Consider the following 23,231-nt stretch of genomic DNA (forward strand, 5'->3'; position numbering starts at 1 on the left):
ACTCATAGCTGACCCTAAGTGGATTTTCAGAGGCAGCAAATTGCACGAGAGGAGATTTACCGTCCATCCTTCTTCAGCAGAGCAGCGGTGGATTCAAGCCTCATGCCTTTGAGATAACAGCGCAGTTTCTTACCACCTTAGTACTATTAATATTTTGGTCGAGGTAAGTCTTTGTTGCTGGGGAGCTGTCCTGTGCATTGTAATGTGTTTGACAGCCTCTCTGGCTTCTGCTTATTAGAGGCCACTGGAACTTTCTCCGAAATTGAAGCAATTAAAAAAAAAAAGCAACCACTAGATTTTGATTTTGTCACCTATCTGTGATTGAGAACTCCACCACTCTAGACATTTGAGTTAAAACGATTTGTGTTTCAGATTCATGCTTAACTGCAGGAACCATCTGACATTGATGCCTGTCAAATCCAAGAATCTAGTATGTCCTTTTTCTGGTAAAATCAACAAGAAACATCTCTTGTCATTTCAGTGTGCCTAGATGTACAGTCATCTTTTAAAGCAACATGGCCTTTGCTACGCATTGCTGTTACCCAAGCTTCGTTTTCATAGTTCAAATCATCTCCATTAAAATACTTGTTATACATGTTGTTATTGTTGTAATGTGTCATCAAGTCAGAACCAACTCCTAGCTGACTAGCATGTTTTTAAAGACTGTAAATCACACAGGAGGAGACTGCCTATCTTTCTCTTGATGAGACGTGTGTAGATTCTAACTTCTTATCTTTGGGTTAGCAGCACAACTCCTCACCCACTAGGTCACCAGAGCTTTCTATACCTTACATGGTGCCTGGAAACTAGTGGGCACTCCGTAAATGAATGAGTAAACAAGTGTATAAACCCTCAAGGTAGCCTAGTGTAATAGCCTACATTTTAAGAAGGATGTGCTTGAGCCTGGAAATCAATGCTTTCTTTTTAAGCCATAAAATCTGGAGCCTTTGCTCTCAAGTTACTTCTGCAGGCCCTGTTACCTGCACTCTGCTTTAATTCATGCTCTTTCCTGCTCAGCTTTTCTTTTGTTCTGGATTACTGTTTGTTCTTGACCTTCAGATTTTTATGCTAACTTGACCTGTGGAATTTTTCTTAAGTCTCTGGTTTTGGACCAATGGCTCTTGTTATTTTAGGTCGGGTATTTGAGTTTTAGCCTGGCTCTGCTGTTGTTTGTGCAGCCTGTGGCATTTTTGGTCTCTAAGTAACTGGACATTTTGTTAGCTTTGGGGAAGAAAAGCACCACTATAACCTTCAAGGGACTGGAGAAGAGTGGAGCAGAACTCTTCAGGATTGGGGGTGAACACATGGAAGGAATCGGGTTGGAGGATAGAATCAAGTCTAGGTGACATAGGACTAAATTGGAGGAAGACTTTTAACCAAGGCAATCTTACTGATTTTACATCAAGGTGAATGTGGAATCCTGTCCACACAAACAACTCACCGGGACAGAGTAGAACTGTCTGTGGAGCTTCCAAGACTTTATGGAACGTTATGGAAGCAGATCTGCCCCATCTTTCACCTGTAGAGTGACTAATGGGTTAGAACTACCAGCATTTTGGTTAGCACATAAGAGCTTTCACAGTGAGCTTTTTGGCTAGCACTTTGTACCTCCAGGCTCCTTACCTTAGGGAACATAATCTTTTGAAATATTTGAAGGCATACATTGGAAATGACAGCTTATTGTTAAAATGAGAAGTTCTTATTCACAGGCAGTAATATGATTTCAAATAACACGACCTTATTCAGTTACCCTCTCTGCTTTCCATCTTCAGGCTTCTTTATATTAGCCCTGTGAATAAAGCCCAGAGAAGTTATAGAGGAGGAAATAATTTTGACTTTGTATTCAATAGTTATTACTTTTATCCTTTTAAAATTTTGCAAATTTTAAATTTGCAATGATCTTGCTGTTCAGTTTCACATTTCATAAGGCCATAACCTTCTGGAACAGCCACAGATGCAAGAATAAACTGACTTAAAAAAAAATCAAAGCCAAACCTTTGCTCTCAATGGAAATACTTCACAAAACCCATGGCTTGTCTCAGTAAAGCCGGTAGAGTGAGTGTCTCCCCTCTTATATTGGGCCCAGAACTTTCTGGATTTAGTTAAAACTTGACATTTTCTTTCTTTCCTCCTGGAAACACATAGCTTTTACTCTGTCCTAGTAAAGGAAAGGAGACTTAACAGACTGGAAGGCATAATTAGAGATATTGAAGAAATCAGTCCTGTCCAGTGGCCATTTCTGCCCTGGTGGAAGAATCGGGCTGCAGTGGTCAGTATCATAGCCATTAACCATACAGCCACTGGGATTGTGGTCTAGGAATTGAATTTTAAATGTCATTTTCATGAACTTACATAATCATGTGGTTATCATCCTGGATAGTCTGTTCTAGGTCATTGTCTTAGCTTCCTATTGTTCTTATACAAGTTATTGCATGTTTAGTGGTTTAAACAGCAAAGATAGTGAGCTTACTGTTTTTAAAGTTAGAAGAAGTCTGACTTGGATTACGCTGGCAAAATTAAGACGTTGGTGGTGCAGTTTTCCTTTTTGGGGGTTTGAGGGGAGAATTTCTTTCTTTGTCTTCTTTAGCCTCTAGTGAACATCCCTCGGCCATGGCTACCTTCTGTAATCTTCAAAACCAGTACCGTTGCAGCTTCCTGGGCCTTTTTTCTATAGTCCTATCTTCTCCTTCTGCAACTCTCATATACGTCTAGGTGATTGGAGTTTCAATTTGAAGGAGAACGTGAGGCACTCTACTCATGTAAAGATTAAGTGTCAGAAACTCAATGGAGCACTGCTGTGTGTGTGCTTTGTTTTTCTTTCTTCGACATGATCCAGTCCTTAGAGAAGGACATCGTGCTTGGAAGGTGGAGAGACAGAGAGAAAGACCCTTGATGAGATGGATTGATTCAATGACTGGGGTAATGAGGGAAGGTGTGTCAGAGACAATAAGACAAGATAGAGTAGGTTTCAGGGCTATTGTACACAGGCCGCTATGAGTTGCAAGTGACTCGATGGCACATAACAACAAACAATATGTTCCTATCATACGACTATTTAACATCTCAACACAGTGGCCCAGTGATTTGGATTTTTAAACTAATGCAAACCTACTTATTTCACTCAATGGCATTCCTACCCACACAATTTTGTTGGCCTTGTGGGTAAGGATTTGTGTTGCCAGTTGCCAAAGGCAAGCAGTTTCGAACTACGAGAAAGATGGGCCGACTTTTCCCTTGTGAGTCACAGCCTCTGAAAACCCGCTAGATCAACTATGAGCTCATTCTGACTCCATGGCAGTGGCTGACTTTGACCCCCAAAACTCTCTGAGTAAACTTTTCGGGATTTCCACTACTTGATCACTCAGATATCCATTTACCTGTATTGAATAGCCTCACTATGTAAAACTCCTAAATTATGGCTCAGCTCTACTGCTCTCTTTCATTTTAGTAACTGTACTGTTTAGTCCCAGAATTTCAATTAACTTCGGTTTTTGGTTTTTTTATTTTAAAATTACTCCTAAAAAAAAGTAGTTTCTGTTTATTGAGATTCCCATTTGTTTATTAATTAAGTCTATGTTTTTCTTTAATTAGAAGTAAATAGACAAGTTTGGGTTTTTGTTAAAAATTCACAACCATTTTCCTTTAAGATGGTTAAAATTGCTTAAAATTTTGTTTTGTTTTAATATATTATGACTAATATGAAAGAATGCAGCAATTAGGCAAATTGACGAAATATAGCAGATTTTAAATGCCATGAAGAAGCTCCCTGATACAAGAGGATCTTTTGTGAGCTCCTACATGTAGAGGGAAACCTACCCTGTCAATGGGATGTCCTTGTTCAGGGTATGACCTTCAAGCCTTACCTCTTTTGTTTGTTTTAAGGAATGGAATCCCTTCAACAAGTACAATCTTAAGTGGAGGCCTGATTTACAAAATACATGAAAGGGAATCAGTCTCGCTTTTACTACTTCCATTTCCTCTCTTCTAAGAGGGAACCTTTTGTGGTATGTTGGAGAAGGGAAGGCACTGGGTTTCTATGGGATCATAGTCCGAACTGCAGAATCACAGGTTTTAGCACTCAAATAGAAATTAGGGATCATTTTGTTACTATTTACCAGCTGGTGGTTGGAAGACTTGAAAGAACAAAACAAGCACCTTCTATACCAGAGCTCCTAGAAGAGTTTGCAGCCTCTCCTTCTGCACCCTATCAGCCCAAATAGCTGTAAAGATCTGGATGTATCATTTACTCCCAAGATAAATTTAATTTTGGAGAAAGAACGTCAATTTCTATCTTAACAATATTTCAAAGGATATTTTCAGGATCTACACTTTTAATTTCATTTATTTGATGATTTTAGTTTTCAGTACTTTATTTTGTGTGTGTGTGTACCATCAGATCAGATCTTACTGGCACAGGAGGAGATTGCCTCCCCCACCCCCCTTCTCCAGTAGAGCATCTGGTGGATTTGAACTAGGGACCTCTGGGATTACAGTGCAGCTTCTTGCCACTAGGTCACCAGAAGAAACACTGAAGAAACAATTACCCAAGACAAAAGCAAGAGGAGACAAAAGCAAGAGGACATTGACAATGACCAGTTTTTACACCTGGCCAAGTCATCCCCTGTCCCTCTTTACTTGAATTAACATCCTTCTGAATTCCATTTTCATATTTTACTGCTTTTTAAAAACCATAATTATTTTGCATCTCTCTGTATTTTCCCAATACCCCTTCTGTTATTTCTAACTTTGATATAGGGCACCATGCTATCTGGAACATTTTGGGCTTTATATTTATGTTAGCAAGAATGTTATCATGTTGCTTTGAACATTGCTGCATATCACAGCTATTCATTTTGACATCTTTGTAATAGTCCACTGTTGGAGAATAACAGGGTTTGTTTATAAATTCTCTTGATAGAAATTGGGCTTGTTTCTAGCTTCTTACTGCTAACAGGATTGACTATGAATTTCCTTGTATGTGTGTATTTTTACACATGTGAAAGAATGTCTTTTGAGTATTTATCACTAGCAGGTGAACCATTGCATATAGACGTGTGAGTTTTTCACTGTAGATGGTAATGCCAAAATTTTTCCAATCTCTTTAGCTAATATGTGAAGAAAACAATTGCAGTTATTTTCCACTTGTCTCCTGAAGTAACAGCTTTTTGTGACTGTCTGTAAGATCTAATCCTTTTGTTTTTCTCCTTCCTGTGGGGACCAGGATAAAAATCTTTCTCAAGGCCTCTGGCTTTGGAAACAATGATCCTTCACCTGCACTTACCTTTGGGCATCCTTATTCTGGTTGGCAATTGCAGCCCTTGACATCAGCTATAAAAACCACCATTACCTCTCAGGTTCAGTTTCATTGCTGTTTTCTCTAGGGTTGCCATCTTGATTTTCCTAACTTTTTTGAGACCTCCTGGTTCTCTCAAATCTCACTTAGTTTTCTGCTTTCAAGGTCCCCAACTGAGGGAAGGTAACCAAGACTCACTGGTGTAAAGACCGCTGGTCTTTTTCTCCCTATTGGCAGCAAGGGACCCTTAAAGCAGGGACAACATATCCAAATGTCTATACAGGCCACAATGGGACCACTAAAGAATGACCCTTAATTAATCTGATAGAATAAGGAACAGTCATGACTGTGGGTCTTGACCTGACTGTAGAGACAGACTTCTTAGTTCTGATGATTGTTTATGGAAGTGGGGCTTTTCCTAGAATTTAGGATTCCCCACACTACATATAAATATATATCTTTATGTGAAATCTCATGACTTTTTTGTTGTCAGCAATTGATTCGACAGCTGGAAAAACAACACTGGGGCCAAACAAAACAAATGTGACCTAGATTTAGCTCATAGATCACTTATTTGTGGCCTTTGCCTTGAACTTTGGCTTGCGGATCATTTTGGCTGATGTCTACTATCTTCTCTTCTTGGCTGTTTCTGCCATGATGTCATCCACTCTTGGGGGCGACACTGCGTTGAAGTCTCTCTCTTGTCAGGCTGTCCTTGGCTTCCAGATGTTAAAGAGAGCAGCCAGGGTGACGTCTGATGACGTAGGCTTTCCCCTCACTGCTTGCTTAAGAGCTTCTACTAGAGCAGGTGCAGCGAAGCCTGACTTGTTTTGAAGAGAAATGTTCTTTGGAAGTTATTTTTATTCTATTCTGAATGTCTTTTATTCTTCAGTGACTCTGAAATCTGTTTGCACTTGAAGGTTTTTCTTGTTATTCTTACCCAAATCAGGTGGCTCTCACCTTATTAGAAGTTATATTCCCCTCTTATCCCAACGGACTGTTCTTGTTGTTTGGTGCCTTTGAGTCAAGTATGATGCGTAGGGAGCCTATGAATGACAGATATGAACGCCATCCTGTCCTGTCCTGTTCTCATAATTTCTGCTATACTTGAGCTATTGCTTAAGTCATTCTGTCAATCCATCTGGTTAAGTCTTCCTCTCTTTTGCCAACCCTCCACCCATCCAAGCATGATGTTTTGTTCTGAAGAATAGCCTCTCCTAGCAACATGCCCAAAGTATGTGAGATGAAGCTTTGTCATCTTTGACTCCAACGAGCATTCTGGCTGCACTTTCTCCAAGACATACCTGTTTGTTCTTTTGGCAGTCCAAGGAGTATTCAGTACTCTTCTCCAACACCACAGCTCAAAGGCATCAATTATTCTATCATTTTTAGTCATCATACACCTCTCAGATGCATAGTAAGTGATTGAAAAGACCATGGCCTGAATAAGGCACACCTTAGTCTTCAAACTGATAGTATTTCTCTTTAGTGAGAGGAGAGGTCCCCGACTGTAGACTTACCCAGTGCTATGTGTCTTATAAAATCCTGACTGCTGCTGGTACCAAGGATGTTGATTGTGGATCCAATCAAGGTGAAGTCATTGACATTTTCAATCTTTCCTCCATCTATCATAATGCTGCCTATCGACTCAGTGATGGGAATTTTTGTTTACTTGATGCTGAGATGTAATCCATATTGAAGGCCATAGTATTTCATCTTCTGCAACAAACATTTCAAGTGATCCTCAATTTCAGCAAGCAAGGTTGTGTCATCTGATTAATGCAGGTTGTTAATGAGTCTTCCTCTGATCCTGATGCCACGTTCTTCTTCATAGAGTCTAACTTCTTGAATGATGTTGAAGACAATACGAACTCGACATACATCCCTTATTCTGTTCATACAACTATCATGATAGACCAGGGGCTAAAATAACAACCAGAATCTTTCTTTAAAAACTATATGTAACAAGCTCTCCACTGAGTTGATTCAGGGGAGCCTTCTTTGGGTTTCCAAGCCTGTAGATCTTTATGGGAGGAGACTGCACCTCGTTCTCCCATGGAGTGGACGGTGGAATGAAGCTATTGATCTTTCAAGTGGCAGCTCAGCACTTAACACGCTGTACCACCGGGGCTCCTTGCTAGTTTGACTTATTTCATATGCCCATGAAAATTGATCAATGAATAAGAAAGACCATAGAAGCATTAGTATTTTTGAGCTATGATACTGATGAAGAATATTGAATATACTGTAGACTGACAAAAGAACAACAACAGTTCTTTCCTGAAAGAAGTGCAGTCAGAATGTTCCTTAGAAGTGAGGCTAGCCATACTTCTTCTCATATACTTTGGGCACGTTATAAAGTGGAGCCTGGCTCTGGAAAAGGACATCATGCTTGATAAGTAGAGGGCAATGAACAAAAGAGAAAATGCTTAGTGGGACAGAATGACACAGTGACTGCCACAATGGGCTTAATCACAGAAGAGTATGAAGATAGTGCAGGATTGGAGAGGTCTTCATTCTGTTGTGCGTAGGGTAACTATGAGTTCGAGGTGACTTGGCAGTACCTAACAAAGAATACCAGAAGAATGTCTATCTGTGTTCCATTGACTATGCAAAGGCTTTTGACTGTGTGGATCACAACAAGCTGTGGCTGACTCTGAGAAGAATGGGAATCCCAGAACATTTGATTGTGCTGGTGCGAAGCCTATACTTGGACCAGGAGGCAGTCGTCAGAACAGAGCAGGGTAACACTGCATGGTTCAAAATCAAGAAGGGGATCCGTCAGGGATGTATTCTGTCTCCATACCTTTTCAATCTGTATGCAGAACAGATCATCCGAGACGCTGGGCTATACGAAGAGGAATGTGGCATCAGGATTGGTGGAAGAATCATCAACAACCTGCATTATGCAGATGACACAACCCTGCTTGCTGAAACTGAGGAGGACCTGAAACGCTTGCTGCAGAAGATCTAGGACTACAGCCTCCTATATGGACTGAAGCTAAATGTCAAGAAAACAAAGATTCTAACCACTGGGTCAATTGGCAGCATCAGCATGGATGGTGAGGAGATTGAGATAGTTAACAGTTTTAATTTACTTGACTCCACAGTCAACGCTCTTGGTAACAGCAGTCAGGAAATCAGGAGACGAATTGCATTGGTAAAGTTGGCTGTGAGGGACCTCTCAAGAGTACTGAAGAGCAACGATGTCAGGCTGGAGACTAACGTGCCCCTGATCCGGGCTATAGTCTTCACAATTATGTGCTATGCATCAGAGATTTGAACAGTAAATAGGGTTGATAGAAAGAGGATTAATGCCTTTGAGCTCTGGTGCTGGAGAAGAGTGTTGAATATACCATGGACTGCTAGGAGAACAAACAGGTTTGTTCTGGAGAGGGTTCCCTGGAGTCAAGGATTCTGAAGCTTCGTCTGACATATTTTGGGCATGTTGCAAGGAGGGACTGGTCCTTGGAAAGGGACATCATATTTGGCAGAGTGGAGGGGAAGTGAAGGAGAGGAAGACCTTTGGTGAGATGGATAGATTGTGTGACTGGAGAGGTGGGAATAAGTGCATTTAAGATGGCTAGGTTGGCACAGGATAGAACAGCATTTAGAGCTCTTGTACATAGGGCTGCTATGAGTCTCAAGCCACTCGATGGCACATAACAACAACAACAACAACAACAAATCATTTGCTATTTCAGCGTTCTTCATAGCTACCATTCAGTGGATTGCTGTTGGTGTTGTTAGGTGCTGTTGAATTGGCTATAAAACCCTTAGCAAGCCTAGGAACAGCGGGTCGGCACCTTGCCCTGTGTTAGGCCGTCCTCACTATCTCATATGATTGAGCCCATTGTGAGAGTCACCGTGTCAATCCACTTGTTGAGGGGCTTCCTCTTTCTCTGGCCTTTTACTTCTCCCAGTATAATGTCCGTGGCATTACTTATGTTTATCATGTTGTTCAACTATTACTATTATCCATTTCCAAAATTTCCCATCACATGGCAGTTTTTAGTTTATTATTTAGGAAAAAAAAGTTTTTAACCATCTCATTATCTTAGAAATGTTCCCACCTTTTCCTTTCCAGATTGTAGGCTTTTGAGCATTTGAGCTTAGCTTTCTTGAAACAGAACCTCCTTCCCTCCCATTTCTCTTGGTATTTGGCACATTCTAAGAGTGGACGAAGCTGTCAAGGATTTCATTTTACTTGGATCTTAGAATCAGTACCCATAGCAGTAGCAGTCAAGAAATTCAAAGATGTGTTGCCTTGTAGAAATCTGCTATCAAGGACCTCTCCAAACTGCTAAAAGGCTATGATATTAATTTAAGGTGCACCTGATCCAGGCCATGGTGATTTCAATTGCTTCCTATGCATCTGAAAGGTGGACGGTAAATAGTGGAGACGAAAGAAGAATTGATGTCATTTGAATTGTGGTGTTGGTGAATAGTACTGAATTTGCCCAAAGTACGAACAAATCTGTCTTGGAGGTAGTGCAGTTAGAGCGTGTTCCTTAGAAATAAGGGTGGTTAAACTTCATCTCACATACTTTGGGCATGTTGTCAGGAGGGGCAAGTCCTAGGAAAATGACATCATAGTGGGAAATTAAAAGAGAGAAAACTCCTCAACACGATGGGTTGACACAGTGACTGTAAGAATGGGCTCAAGGATATTGGAGAGTGTGAGGCCGGGGAAGGATAGGTGTGTTGTTCATAGGGCCACTATGAGTTTAGTTGACTCAATGGCACGTAAGAACAACAACAACAACAACAATGGTGGATAAGGTTAATATGATGCTGGTAAACTAAGAAATCACTTCATAGATCCCGACTTTCTCTATTCTTGAGTCAGTATTAGGTTTAGATATTTTTTGTGCAAATCTTGCAGGTCTGTCAGGTGTGGTGTTACACAGATGAGGTTTCTGAGCTAGTGGAGCTAGAGCAAGCTGCTAATGAACACAGCATCTGTTAACCCAAGGAAAGCCTCATGGCTCCTGTGTCCAGACAAACGCATGCTCTCAGGCACACGAGTGTTAGATGAGAAAGTGAGCAAGTCCCGCAACACTTGCCGGGCAATGAACTCAGAGCACAAGTCTCTGGCTATGACAAGAAGTGTCACCCATGGATAGAGTGAGCAACTATATTACCTTCATGCAGGGAGAATATTTGCTTCCTGTGAAATCTCCCACCCTATGTAATGACAGGCACATTAGTTGTAAATACTAGTTGGAGGTTACTAGTTTGGTGGTTTCTAAAATATCTGGCAGAAGGGATAGAGTCTTATTGTTAGCAGAGCTGGTTGGGGTGGAGCCCTCAAAGTAAGTTGAAACTCCCTGACTATGCCAAAGAGCTTTGTATAAATCCATGTTTGGTAAGGGGCCATGCTCATGAACCTTAAGACAACAGTTTCTCCCCATGAGGATGGCTAAAGGTCAGAGAGAATTGTGTGTGGGCCTCCGCTCACAGACACTTGTCCTGTTGACTGCCTTATGTGCTTGTATATTTGCTCACTCTAATTTCACATTTCTTGAGTATTTGCCTAGAGACACATTCTTTATGCTAAGAACAATATTTTCCAGCTGTACTTATTTTTTCAAGGATGAGGTTTTAAAATGTTATTATGAAATTTATTGCAATGAGGACCGTATAATGAAATATCCCTATGAACACTGTTGTATGTTATTATGAGTTAGAACCCACTCCTAGTCTCCAGTGGGTTTTCACAGGTAATAAATCATATGGAAGGACACTGACTGTCTTCCTTTCATGGGCCAGCTGGTGGATTTGAACTGTGTGTCTTTGGGTTGGCAGTGCAACTCCTTACCACTAACCCATCAGAGCTCCCTATCTCTGGACTTCATAATTACCAATATTTGCCATATTTGCTTTTCCTTCCTTTTTTATTTGCTAGTGCTATGCCACTCCTAAATATTTCAATAAGGTTTGAAGACTAAAGTGTTGCCTGATTTAGGCTACAGTCTTTTCAATCACTTCCTGTGCATCTGCGAGCTGAACAATGATGAAGCGTGACAGAAGAATTGATGCCTTTGAGCTATGGTGCTGGAGAAGAGTTCTGAGTTTCCCATGGACTGTCAAAAGAACAAACAAGATATGTCTTGGATAAAACAACTATGAGATATCATTTCACCCCAGTCAAAATAGCAAAATTTAACAGAACAGCAAGCAACAAATGCTGGCGAGGTTGTGGAGAAACTGGAACCCTGATTCACTGTTGGTGGGAGTGTAAAATGGTGCAACCCCTGTGGAAAGCAGTATGGCGCTTTCTCAAAAAGTTGCAAATAGAGATACCATTTGACCCAGCAATTCCACTACTGGGAATATACCCTGAAGAGACCATAGCTGACATCCAAGCAAATATATGCACACCCATGTTTATTGCAGCTTTGTTCACAATAGCAAGGAGTTGGAAACAACCTAAGTGCCCATCAACAAACGAATGGCTAGAGAAGCTGTGGCATATTTGCACAATGGAATATTATGCTGCATTAAAAAACAAGGAACTCATGCAATATTATTCAAAATGGTTGACTCTGGAGAACATTATGCTGAGTGAAATATCCCAGTCACAAAAGGACAAATATTACATGATGCCACTGTTGTAGAATGGGACTGTCCTTGGGGTTGGGGAGAGACTGAGTAAGATGGGTTCAATAATGTATACTGCACTGAAACAGAGGAGGGAGAAAACTGTTTAAAAGAGATATATAACTAGGTATTTCTGTCATCACAGGAGTCTAGAGCGAGGGCTACATGGTGGAGGGGACCTGGGGGAGGGTTTGTAAAACAATGAAAGAATCTTTTCTTTTACTTTTCCATAATTTTTGACTCATGTACTTATAACTTGTTAGTCAAATTTGTGTCTTCTAGGTTGCAACACCCCCATGATACATCTTCAAGGATATGAACATGTACGGCCAAGCACAATCAATAAGAGTGCATCTAAATTCCAAAATCAATCTCCATAATAGTCTATGTGTTTCCTACTGCCAAAGGGGCCCTTTAGAGTAGTGAGAGAAGATCTTCACCCTGAAACCCACAGCGTCCCTTTTCAGCAGGAAGTAGCTAAGAGAATATGCCATCCCCTTTTCCTTATGACTCAGGGTGAAGTCTCTCTCAGGGAGGAGTGATAGGGAATGGCAAAGGACACACTGACAAAGAAGATTAATCAGAACTGGCTTTGACAAGCACTGTGGCATTTGGACAAGAACAAACTGGGAGGAGGGTAGAGAGAATAGTGCAACAATGAATGAATGGAAACCCAAAATCTCTGTAAATGTTTATGAAAATTAATAAAATATAATTATAGAAAAAAAAACGATATGTCTTGGAAAAAGTGCAGCTAGAGTGCTCCAGCTCACAGACTTTGGGCTTGCTGTAAGGAAAAACTATTCCTTGGAAAAGAAAATTCTTGGAAAAGTGAAGGGACTGTAGCAATAGGTTCAAGTGTGTCTGATATGATGAGGATGGCACAGGACAGGACAGGACAGGGTTCAGGTGTGTTGTTTATAGGGTCACTATGAGTTGTAGTTGACTCAATGGCACCTGACAAGAACGTCAACAAGTATTTCTCAAGTAAATGAAAGTATCATGAAAAATTACAATATTATCATAACTGCTATTAAAAAAAATTCTTAACATCATCTAATACTTGGTTCGTATTAGAATTTCTTGATTTCCAAAGGATCTTTTGCTGGTTGTTATGTCTCCTAAACCAATTTTAATCTAAAAAAATCATCTTTGGTTTTTTTCAGTGTGAATGTGGGACATTGTGTTCTTGAAGGGTTAGGCCAGTTGCCTTGGTATAATTTCTTTACTTTGGAATTTTTAAAATTTTATTTTTAGGGATGATTGGTTTGAATGTTTTGCATTTGGTGTGGAAAATGTCCTTGAGTATGAGAGACCACGTCCACAGAGGACATTGGAGTCAACAGTATCGTCGGCAGCAGGGCTGACAAACACAGCCTTATGTGAACACACAGGGCCGTAGTCCACAGAGCTCAAGGGTGTGATCATACTTCCTACTGTGGTGCATCTATTTTGAATAGTATTTGCTGAATAATACGAGAAGAAATAAAAGAAACCAAAGCTATGAGAAAGTTATGATGGTTCCCAGTGGCTGGATAGCTTGAGTGTATTATTTCCTGAAGTCTCTTTCTCTCTCTTGAGGGCAGAGAGCATCCAAAGTTGAGATAAACAAATGCTGAGGACCAAGTGTCAGGGGAGAGGCTGATGACAGATCTTAGGGGTAAGACATGAAAAGAAGACAGAGGGACATACAGTATGTGGATCCAGCTCAGTTCTTCTCTCCTTCCTATAAAAGACTAGAAGTTGTCAGAGAGCCTAGAAAATCCTTTATGACCAGAAAGTTTTAAAGGTTTTTGGAAGATTGGCTCCACTTTTAGCATTTTTAATCTGGAGCAGAAATCCTGACATTTGAATGTTTATTTGAATCGCCCAAGGAACTTAAAAAAAAATACTAGTGATTGGGTCCTCAGGTGATCTGGGCAACAAGATTGTAAAGACTCTCCAGGTAACTCTAAGTTTACATGATTCTAAAATGCATCTGAGTTTGACAACGATTGATACAAGAGTAATGGTATCCAATTATTTTTTCCCTTTTAAACAAGTTATTCTTCAGATAAGCTTTATTGTTGTTGTTAGATGCTATCAAGATGAGTACAACTCACAGCGATCCTAAGAACAATAGACCTGAATCCTGCCCTATCCTGTGCCATCTCTGTCTTCTCTGATACTCTTGAATGCACTGCTGCAGTCACCATGGCATCCATCTCATTGGGAAGTCTTGCTCTCTTTTGCTGACCTTCCAGCTTTCCAAGCATTTATATCCTCTTCCAAGGAATAGCTTCTTCCAGCAGCTTACCCAATGTATAAGAGACAAAGCTTCAACATCCTTGCTTCCAAGGAGAACTCTGGTTGCACTTTCCACACGATACAGATGTTTATTCTTTTGACAGTCTGTGACAGCACTCTTTTCCAACACCACAACTCAAAGGCATCAATTCCACTGTCATCTTTATAAACCATCAAGCTCTCAGAAACATAACAAGTAGTTGAAAAGACCATGGCCCAAAGTGTCAGGCCCACTTCAGTGTTTAAACTGACATCATTACTCTTCATTATTTAGGAAGGTCCCTGACAGTGGACTTGCCCAAGTATAACCATTAGATACCTCATATTGTATTCTAGGGAGTTCTGATGGCCTAATGGCAAGAAGCTGTGCTGAAATCCCAAAGGCACATAAGTCGAATCCACCAATGTTCCCTGAAGAAGGATGGGCAGTCTCACCGCATGCAATTAACTGCCTCTGAAAACTTGCTGGAGGGTCAGCTATGGGTCAGTTCCAACTTGACAACACACAGCAACACCACAAAATTCTGTACTCTAGAGTTGTCACAGACTCCCTCTATCCTTGTTAAGGCTAAAATTCTGGTTAAATCAACCTTTTGCATCATAGGAGCAGTTTTGATGAGAGAGGGAGGTGATCGTTCACCACTGAGTGATGGATAGGGAGCTAGGAACTTCCAGGAAGTGCTCTTTTAATGCATAAGAACTGTGAAACCAAGGAGATTGAACCCAGAAAAAGTATGTTCCCATGAGAAGGGCAGTAATGGTGGTGAGAGGGAGGAGAGACTGGGGATAGAAGTGAAAGGCATTCTTTACGGACAAAAGAAGGTTTTTCATGCATGTGGGAGGATTTTCAGATTTTTATTTTCAAGGGCAATAGTGTTTGAACTAGTTATGAGGAAACAGGAATGCATGAGGGAACACCCATTTTGGTATTCAGCTATGACTAAACAAAACTCCCAGGTAACACAGAAATCTCACACCCTCCTGTCATTCATATTTAATGTTCGGTGTTGCCGAGATAGAAAATTGATTGATATGAGTTTAACTTCTATTTTTTCCCTGTTCCCACTCAGACATAGTAAGTATTGAAATGGTTAGAGGTCTTACAGGAGGGAAAAAAGAATTAGAAGCTTGGAGAGTTACAAAGCTGGATGATCTGTAATTGAATAGTTTGAGTAGAATACACAAATCGAATAGTCCAATGGTAATTAATTTTGTAAAACACAATGTATGGGAATGATTGTATGAAACATAATTTCAATGAAGGAAAGTGGAAGGGAGGCGAAATCTGTATAATAATAAAAAAAGTGATTAAGATCTGGTCGAAGAAAACTCCCTTCGTCATGCCTTGTCCAGTGACACCAAACTCGCGATTCAAAGATGAGCATGGCCGGCCCTAGGTACTATTCTCTGCTTATGTTTCAACAGGCTGGCATCAGTTTCCACACTGTGCTCTTGATTATGCACATCCATACCTCTACGCGCGTGCTCGCACACACACACACACACACACACACACACACACACACACACACACTGTTTTTTAGTTTTCCTCAGCATTCACACTGAGGAGCTGTTCAGAGAAACTTTTTCTTTTGACATTTTTTCTTTCTGGCGTCTGAGTAAATGAAGGAATAACACTAAGGGGTAAATGTTAGTGGGCTTAGTGTACTTTTTTTTTTAAAATTACCTCTTCTAGAAATAAGGTAGGAGGCATCTCGCTCCCTGATTTCAAATCCCACTAAACTACTACCATGGTGATCAAGGCAGCGGGGTACGGGTACAATGACAGACACATGGATCAATGAAATAGAATTGAGATCCCAGAAATCAGCCCATGTACCTGTGGTCAACTGATTTTTGACAAGGAAATAAAATCACTTAAGTGGGGAGCCTTTTTAACAAATGGTGTTGGCAAAATTGGAAAACTAGCTGTAGAAAACTCAAGCGATATCCACACCTCACTCCATACACAAAAACCAACTCAAAGTGGATCAAGGACCTAAGACTAAAACCAAGAACTATAAACTTCATTAGAGAAAAGCTTGGAAGGAACTCTAGAAGCCCTAATCCACAGCATAAACAGTCTTCCAAGCATGCTGAAAAACCTACAACCAGGAGAGGCTACAATAGATGAATAAAAACAAAAGCTCTATGCATAGTCAAAAACTTCTCCAACAGGATAAAAATGAAAGCCACAGACTGGAAAAAAAATATTTGGCAATGACATGTCTGATAAGGGACTTATAAAATAAAAATCTATAAAATACTCGAGCACCACAACAAGATAGAAGTAAACAACCCATTTGCAAAATGGACACAGGATATGAACAGATACTTCACCAAAGAAGACATTTAGATGGTGAACAAATACATGAAGAAATGTTCAAAATCCCTAGCTCTAAGAGAGATGCAAATCAAAACAACTATGAGATATCCTCTAACCCCAGTAAGAATAGCAAAATTTAACAAAACAGCAAACAACAAATGTTGGAGAGGTTGTGGAGAAACTGGAACTCTTATTCACTGTTGGTGGGAGTGTAAAATGGTGCAACCACTATGGAAGGCAGTATGGCGCTTTTTCAAAAAGTTGGAACCATTTGACCCAGCAACTCCACCACTGTGAAAATACCCTAAAGGAACCATAATTTCCACTCAAGCATATGTATGCACACCCATGTTTATCATGGCTTTGTTCACAATAGCCAAGAGTTGGAAACAACCCAAGTGCCCATCAACAAACAAATTGCTAGAGAAGCTGTGGTATATTCACACAATGGAATACTATGCTGCATTGAAAAACAAAGAACTCAGGAAATAGTACACAAAATGGGTGACCCTGGAGGACATTATGCTGCATGAAATATCTAAGTCACAAAAAGACAAATACTGCATAGTACCACTGTTGTAAAGTGGGACTGACATAGGGGTTGGGGGAAAACTAAGAGGGGATAAACAATGTCTACTGCATTGAAACAGATGAGGGAGAGAACAGTTCAGGAGGAATATAGGATTAGGTATTGTTGTCACGACAGGGGTCCAGAATGAAAGCTGCATAGTGGAGTGGACTGTGGGGGTGGGGTGGGGGGAGGAAGGAGATTGTATAACAGTGGAAAGAATTTTTTTTTTTTATTTTTCAAAGAGAAAAGCAAACTGGGTGAAGGGTGGGCAGGGAGGAAAGTGTGCAACAATGAATGAATAGAGATTGCCCCCCCCAAAAATAACAAATGAGTCTTTCTTGGAGATAATGCAATCAGGATGCTCCTTAGAGGCAAATATGGTGGAACTTTGTCTCACTTACTGTGGACATGCTGTCTGGAAGTAAAGGACATCATGGTGGGAAAGGTGAAGGGTCAGAGAAGGATGTTCAACAAAATTGACTAATACAGTGGTTATAACAAAGGAGTTGACCGGATCAGAGGAGGTAAGGATACAGCAGAGTAAAGCAAGGTTCAGATTTGTTGTTTGGGGGATAAAAAAAAGGACTTATAAATTCTCCAAATGGTGAGCTACTCGGTAGGGTATTGCACTGCCAAGCCAAAGACAGGCAGTTCAAATCTACCAGCTGTTCCAAGGGAGAAAACAATGAGGCAGTAGCCTCCCATGTAATTCACAGCCTCTGAAATCTTGTGAAGGGTCAGCTATGAGTTGATTCCAACCAGTGGTAATGATAAACCACTTCTCAGATCTTTTGAATGTGACTTTGATTGTTACTCTAATGTTGTCACTGTCCCTTTTCTTTTTCATTTTCATTCTTGCTAGGTGGATGAGGGAGAGAGTAAAAAATGAAAAATGAAAAATGATTGTAACAGAAGTACCACAAGTGGAGGGCTTTAACAAACAGGTTTATTTTCTCACAGTTCAGCTCAACTCTCTGCCATTGAGTTGGAACTGATTCATAGCTGGAACCGCCTGCTGATTTTCAGAGACTGTCAATTGCCTGGGAGGTGATTGCCTCTCTTTCACCCTCCGAGCAGCAGGTGGATTCAAACTGGCTGTTTTTAGACAGCTGTTGTTGGGTGTCTTCAAGTTGACGCTGACTTAGCAACCCTATGAACAATGGCTTTAAACCTTGCCTTATCCTGTGCTATCCTCGTTGCTGTCCAACTTTCTCTACAGCTGCTACCAAGGGTGTTGATTGTGGATCCAAGTGAAATGAAATCCTTGACAATTCCAATCTCTCCTCCATCTATCATTAAGCTGCTCCTTGATTGAATGGTGAGATGTTAAAATGTAATATATCTTGAAGCTTGTAGTCTTTCATCTTCTGCAGTAAGGGCTTCAAGTCTTCTTCATTATCTACGAACAAGGTTCTGTCATCTATGTTATTCAGGTTGTTGATGATTCTTCCTCTAGTTGTGAGGCCACATTCTTCTTCATGGAGTCCAGCTTCTCAAATGATCTCCTCAGCATACAGTTCGAATAGCTATGGAGAAAGGATGTAATCCTTGTGCACATTGTCCTGTATTTTAAACTATGGAGGGTTCCCTTGTTCAGACAGCTGCTCCTTGGTCAGTATATAGCTTTCCAATCAGAATGAGTAGGTGTCCTAGGATGCCTATTCTTTTTCATATTATTAATAATTTATTATGATACACACAGTCAAATTCCTTTTTATAATCAATGTTCTGTGCAACAAGAGCCCCCTGACATCAGCAATGATATCTCACATGACTTATTTCATTACTATCACATGCAAGCCTCTTCTGAAACCAGCTTCAATTTCTTAATTCTCCTTGTTGTTATACTATTTACTTGCATGTGATATTAATAAAAATTGTTTGATGAATTCACATTAAGGTATTTCATTCTTTTTTTTAATGAGAGTAAATAGAAATTTCTTTTAGTCAGTTGGTCAAATAGTTCTCCTTCAGATATGGTGGCACAGGTTGGTGAGCATGTGCAGGGTGGCATGTATTGAAACAATTCAATTGACATTCCACCAATTCCTAGGGTCCTATTTTCTGTAAATGCTTTTAGTGCAACTTGAACTTTTCCCTTCATTACCGTTGGCTCTTGATCACATGCTACTTAAAATGCTTCAGGATCTACCAATTATTTTTGGTACAGTGACTGTGTATTCTCTTCATTTTCTTTTCATGTTTCCCAGTTCATTCAAGGTTTTGCTGTAGAAAATTAGAACCACAATAAGTTATCATCTCACTCCAGTAACAGTGGCAAAATTTAACAGGGCAGCAAGTAATAAATGTTGCAGAGGATGTGGCAAGAAAGAAACTCTTATACATTGTTGGTGGGATTGTAAAGTGGTACAACCATTCTAGAAGGCAGTTTGGCGCTTCCTCAAAAAGCTGAACATAGAAATGCCACACGGCCCAGCTATTCTACTACTTGGAATATGCCCTGAGAAAATGAGGACTGAGGCACAAGTGGAGATTTGTATACCGATGTTCATAGCAGCATTATTCACCATAGTAAGAACATGGAAGCAGTCCAAATGTCCAACCACAAACGAATGGATTGAGAAATTATGGGACATTCACACAATAGAATACTATGCATCATGCAGGAGCAATGATTTTATAAATTACCTAACTTGGGAGGAACTGGAGAACATTATGCTGAGTGAACTAACTCAGTCCCACAAGGATAAATATTGTATAAAACCATTATTGTAGAATGAGTACAAGGATCCAGCAGAGGTGGGAGAGATGGAAGCAGAGAGATGAGGATTTGCAGGGGGAGGAGTGGATTAATCATGGGGTTATACGGTTTGATGGGTGAGGGTGAGGGAAATTGAAATAATTTGTTTGTTCTCTAAAACAATGTATTCTAATTTTGTAAATAAACTAATGTAAAATTTAAAAAAAAGGTTTTGCTGTAGAATCCTTCATTATTACAAAGCTTTATCTTTACTTTGCTAAATCTTTTTTTTTTTTTTTTTGGTACCTCTCTCTGCCAAGTGCTTGACTCTTGATGGAAAAGGTTGGCTGTTGAAATCATCAGCCACTCCATGGGAGGAAGAGGTTGGAGTCTCTTTTTGTAAACATTGTAAAGATTGGATACTTATGAGACAGTTCTACTATGTCTTATAGGGTTGCTTTGAGCTTGAATAAAGTGTACATTAGTGGGTTTGAGTTTGGTTCCATTCTTCCCAATCATCAGACATTGGTGACATCTTTACTCCTACAACAATATTACCTAATTGTGACTATTGTTAATACTGAAGAAGAGGTGAAATTTATAGAGTAGGGATATTAATCCTTCACTTTATAATTATTACCCGAAGACTTAATTTATTAAGGTCCTCACTTTTTCAGCTTGAGGCACATTTTTATTTCCCTTTCATTATTTTTAACAATGAACTTTAAAAAGTTACTTAATAAAGAAGTTAATAATGAAGACATGGTTCAGTCCTTTCTTAGAACAGTTCTGTCTAATAGAAATATAACACCACTCTCATATGCAATTTAATTATTTCTAGTAGCAATATTAAAAAAATTGCAAGTGAAATGAATACTTTAAATAATATATTTTAATTTAATGTATCAGTAGAATCATTTCAATATCACTGTAAATAACTTATTAATAGAATATTTCACAATCTTCCTCTACCCTACAGTTAAATAGTGGTATATATTGTATTTCAAGTCTATCTCAGTTAGGTGTAGCCACATTGCAAGTGCTCAACAGTTAAGTGTATCCAATGCAGGCTTAGGAAATTTTTGAGTAAGAAGAATATAGAGTCATGAACTTGGACTCAGTTTTATTTTGACTGGTTTCTTATGGCAAATATGAAAACTAAACAAATGACAAGCCATCTCTCCATCTGGCTTCTTTAGTGTTTTCTAATTCCATAATTGTTACCTACAATCTTGCCATATTATAGGTAGACACTGTATACCTTTAAGAAGTGCTGTTGACACTCTTTCATTGACCCTCTGCATTTCCAATGCCTTTTTTCTAAGGACAGGCTCCTGATAGCAAACACAAAGTATGTGAGGAAATTTCATCAATGCCACAATTCAGAAGTATCTCTTCTTTCCTCTTCTTCCTTATATGTTGTCCAACTTTCAAGTGCATAGGAAGGAATTGAAAAAAAACCACCCTGTAGTTTGCTTTAGGTGCACCTCAGTCTTTAAACTGACATCCTTGCTCTTTAGCACTTTAAAGAGGTCCTTAGGAGCAGATTTTCTCAATGCAACACATATTTTGCTTTCTTGACTGCTGTTACCGTGGCCTTTGATTGTAAATCCTAGAAAAATGAAGTAATTGACAACATGAGCCTTTTCTCCATCTATCATGATGTTGCCAATTGCTCCAGTGGTGAATATTTTTGTTTTCTTGATGTTGAACTTAGAGAGTAGTGAGAGAGGAAGATTCTAATGTCTTTGATTGACACAGTGACTAATATTTTTGATTGACACAGTGACTACAGCAGTGGACTTGAGAATGATGAAGATTGTGACATATAGTTACACACAGTATCAGTTTTTCTTTCTCAATGCTGTGAAGTTGGAACCAACATGTAACTGACTCTCCAAGTTATGAGCTGGTTCCAACTTCATAAAAATGAGAAAGATTGATAATGTGTGTAACTATGTGCTGTATCAATAACATTAACTAATTGTCCTTGTGAGAAAGACGATTATTTGTGGCACTTCATCTCCTTCATCCCCAATCTTGCATTCTCCAATCCTTTCCTTGACTAAATTCTGTTGTTTCTGACTCCAAAGTATTTGCGTATCAGACGTCCCCCAGTCACTACTGCCATCTCTGGCACAGGCTGTGGGCACCTGGACTATTGCAGTTGCCTCCACCTTGATTTTCATCCAGTTCAAGCTTCATGCTGCAATCTGCTCTTTAAGCTAAATCCTAGCACGTCACTCTAAAGAAGCTCACAAATTTCACCTAAAGGGTTTTCTCTTATTTATTTTTTAATATCTGCTGCATCCATAGTTGTGTCTGTTTTAAAATCCTAATATTGTTAGTGTCTTCTGTTTTTCTCTTTCACGCTTGCCAGAGGTGCGGCAATTTTATTGAATTTTGCAAAGAACCAATATTTGGCTTTGCTCTTTTCTTTTATTGGGTGTTTACTGTCTCTATGTCTGATTTATTATTTTCCCTCTCAATTTTGTATTTATTCATGTACTCTTTTCCTAATTCATTAAGTTGAATTCTTCACTCTTTATGATTCCAACTTCTCATATTTTCTAGCTGAATTCCAACTCATCACACGATGAACTGAATAGCACTTTTTTGTTTTTAATTTTTAAGTTATAAATATTTTCTAATTTTCATTATTTTCTAAAACAGGCATAAGTTAGAAGCATATTTAGAATTTTTAAACTACATAATTTTAAGTTATTTTTATGGTTTAATAGAAATTGTGCTGCCAACCCAAAGATAGGTGGTTTGAACCTACTAGTAACTCTGTGGGAGAAAGATGGGCAGTCTCCTCTCATGCAGTTTACGGCCTCTGAAAACATGCTGGAGGATCGCTGGGGTGGTTCCCACTGGACAGTAAACAAAAAACAGCAGTAACAACAACTTCTTATCACATAAGGTAATATCTGACAATAGAAATTTGTTTCAAAGCCTCTGACTGACTGACTGAAATTTGTTGAGATCTAGTTTGTGGTATGGAATAAGATTAATTTTAATAAGAATTTCATTTGTGTTTTGAAATAATATCAAACTGTTAGATGCATTGTTTTATAGGTACAGCTCAGACTAAGTTTACTCTTTGTTAAAATTTTTATATAGTTTTTTTTTTTTTGCTGTCAGCTATTGAGAAATTATATTAAAAACTCTGATGACTTAGTGGTAAGGAATTGCAACACCAAAGCAAAGGTATGTTGTTCTAATCTAGCAGATACTCTTGGGGAGAAAGATTGACGTTCTCCTCCCATGCAATTTACTATCTCTGAAAACCCATTGCAGGGTCAGCTATGGGTCAGTTCTGACTTGATGGAACACAACGATACAGTGTATAGATTTATCAATTTCTGTGTAGTTTGGCTTTTTTCCGTATAGATCTACTTCTTCTTGTTGTGTGCCATCAAGTCAGAATTGACTTATAGCTGCTTCTCCA

Source organism: Elephantulus edwardii, unplaced genomic scaffold (genome assembly GCF_000299155.1).
Source record: "Elephantulus edwardii isolate Elephantulus edwardi_28Jun2011 unplaced genomic scaffold, EleEdw1.0 scaffold00282, whole genome shotgun sequence".
NCBI lineage: Eukaryota > Metazoa > Chordata > Mammalia > Macroscelidea > Macroscelididae > Elephantulus > Elephantulus edwardii.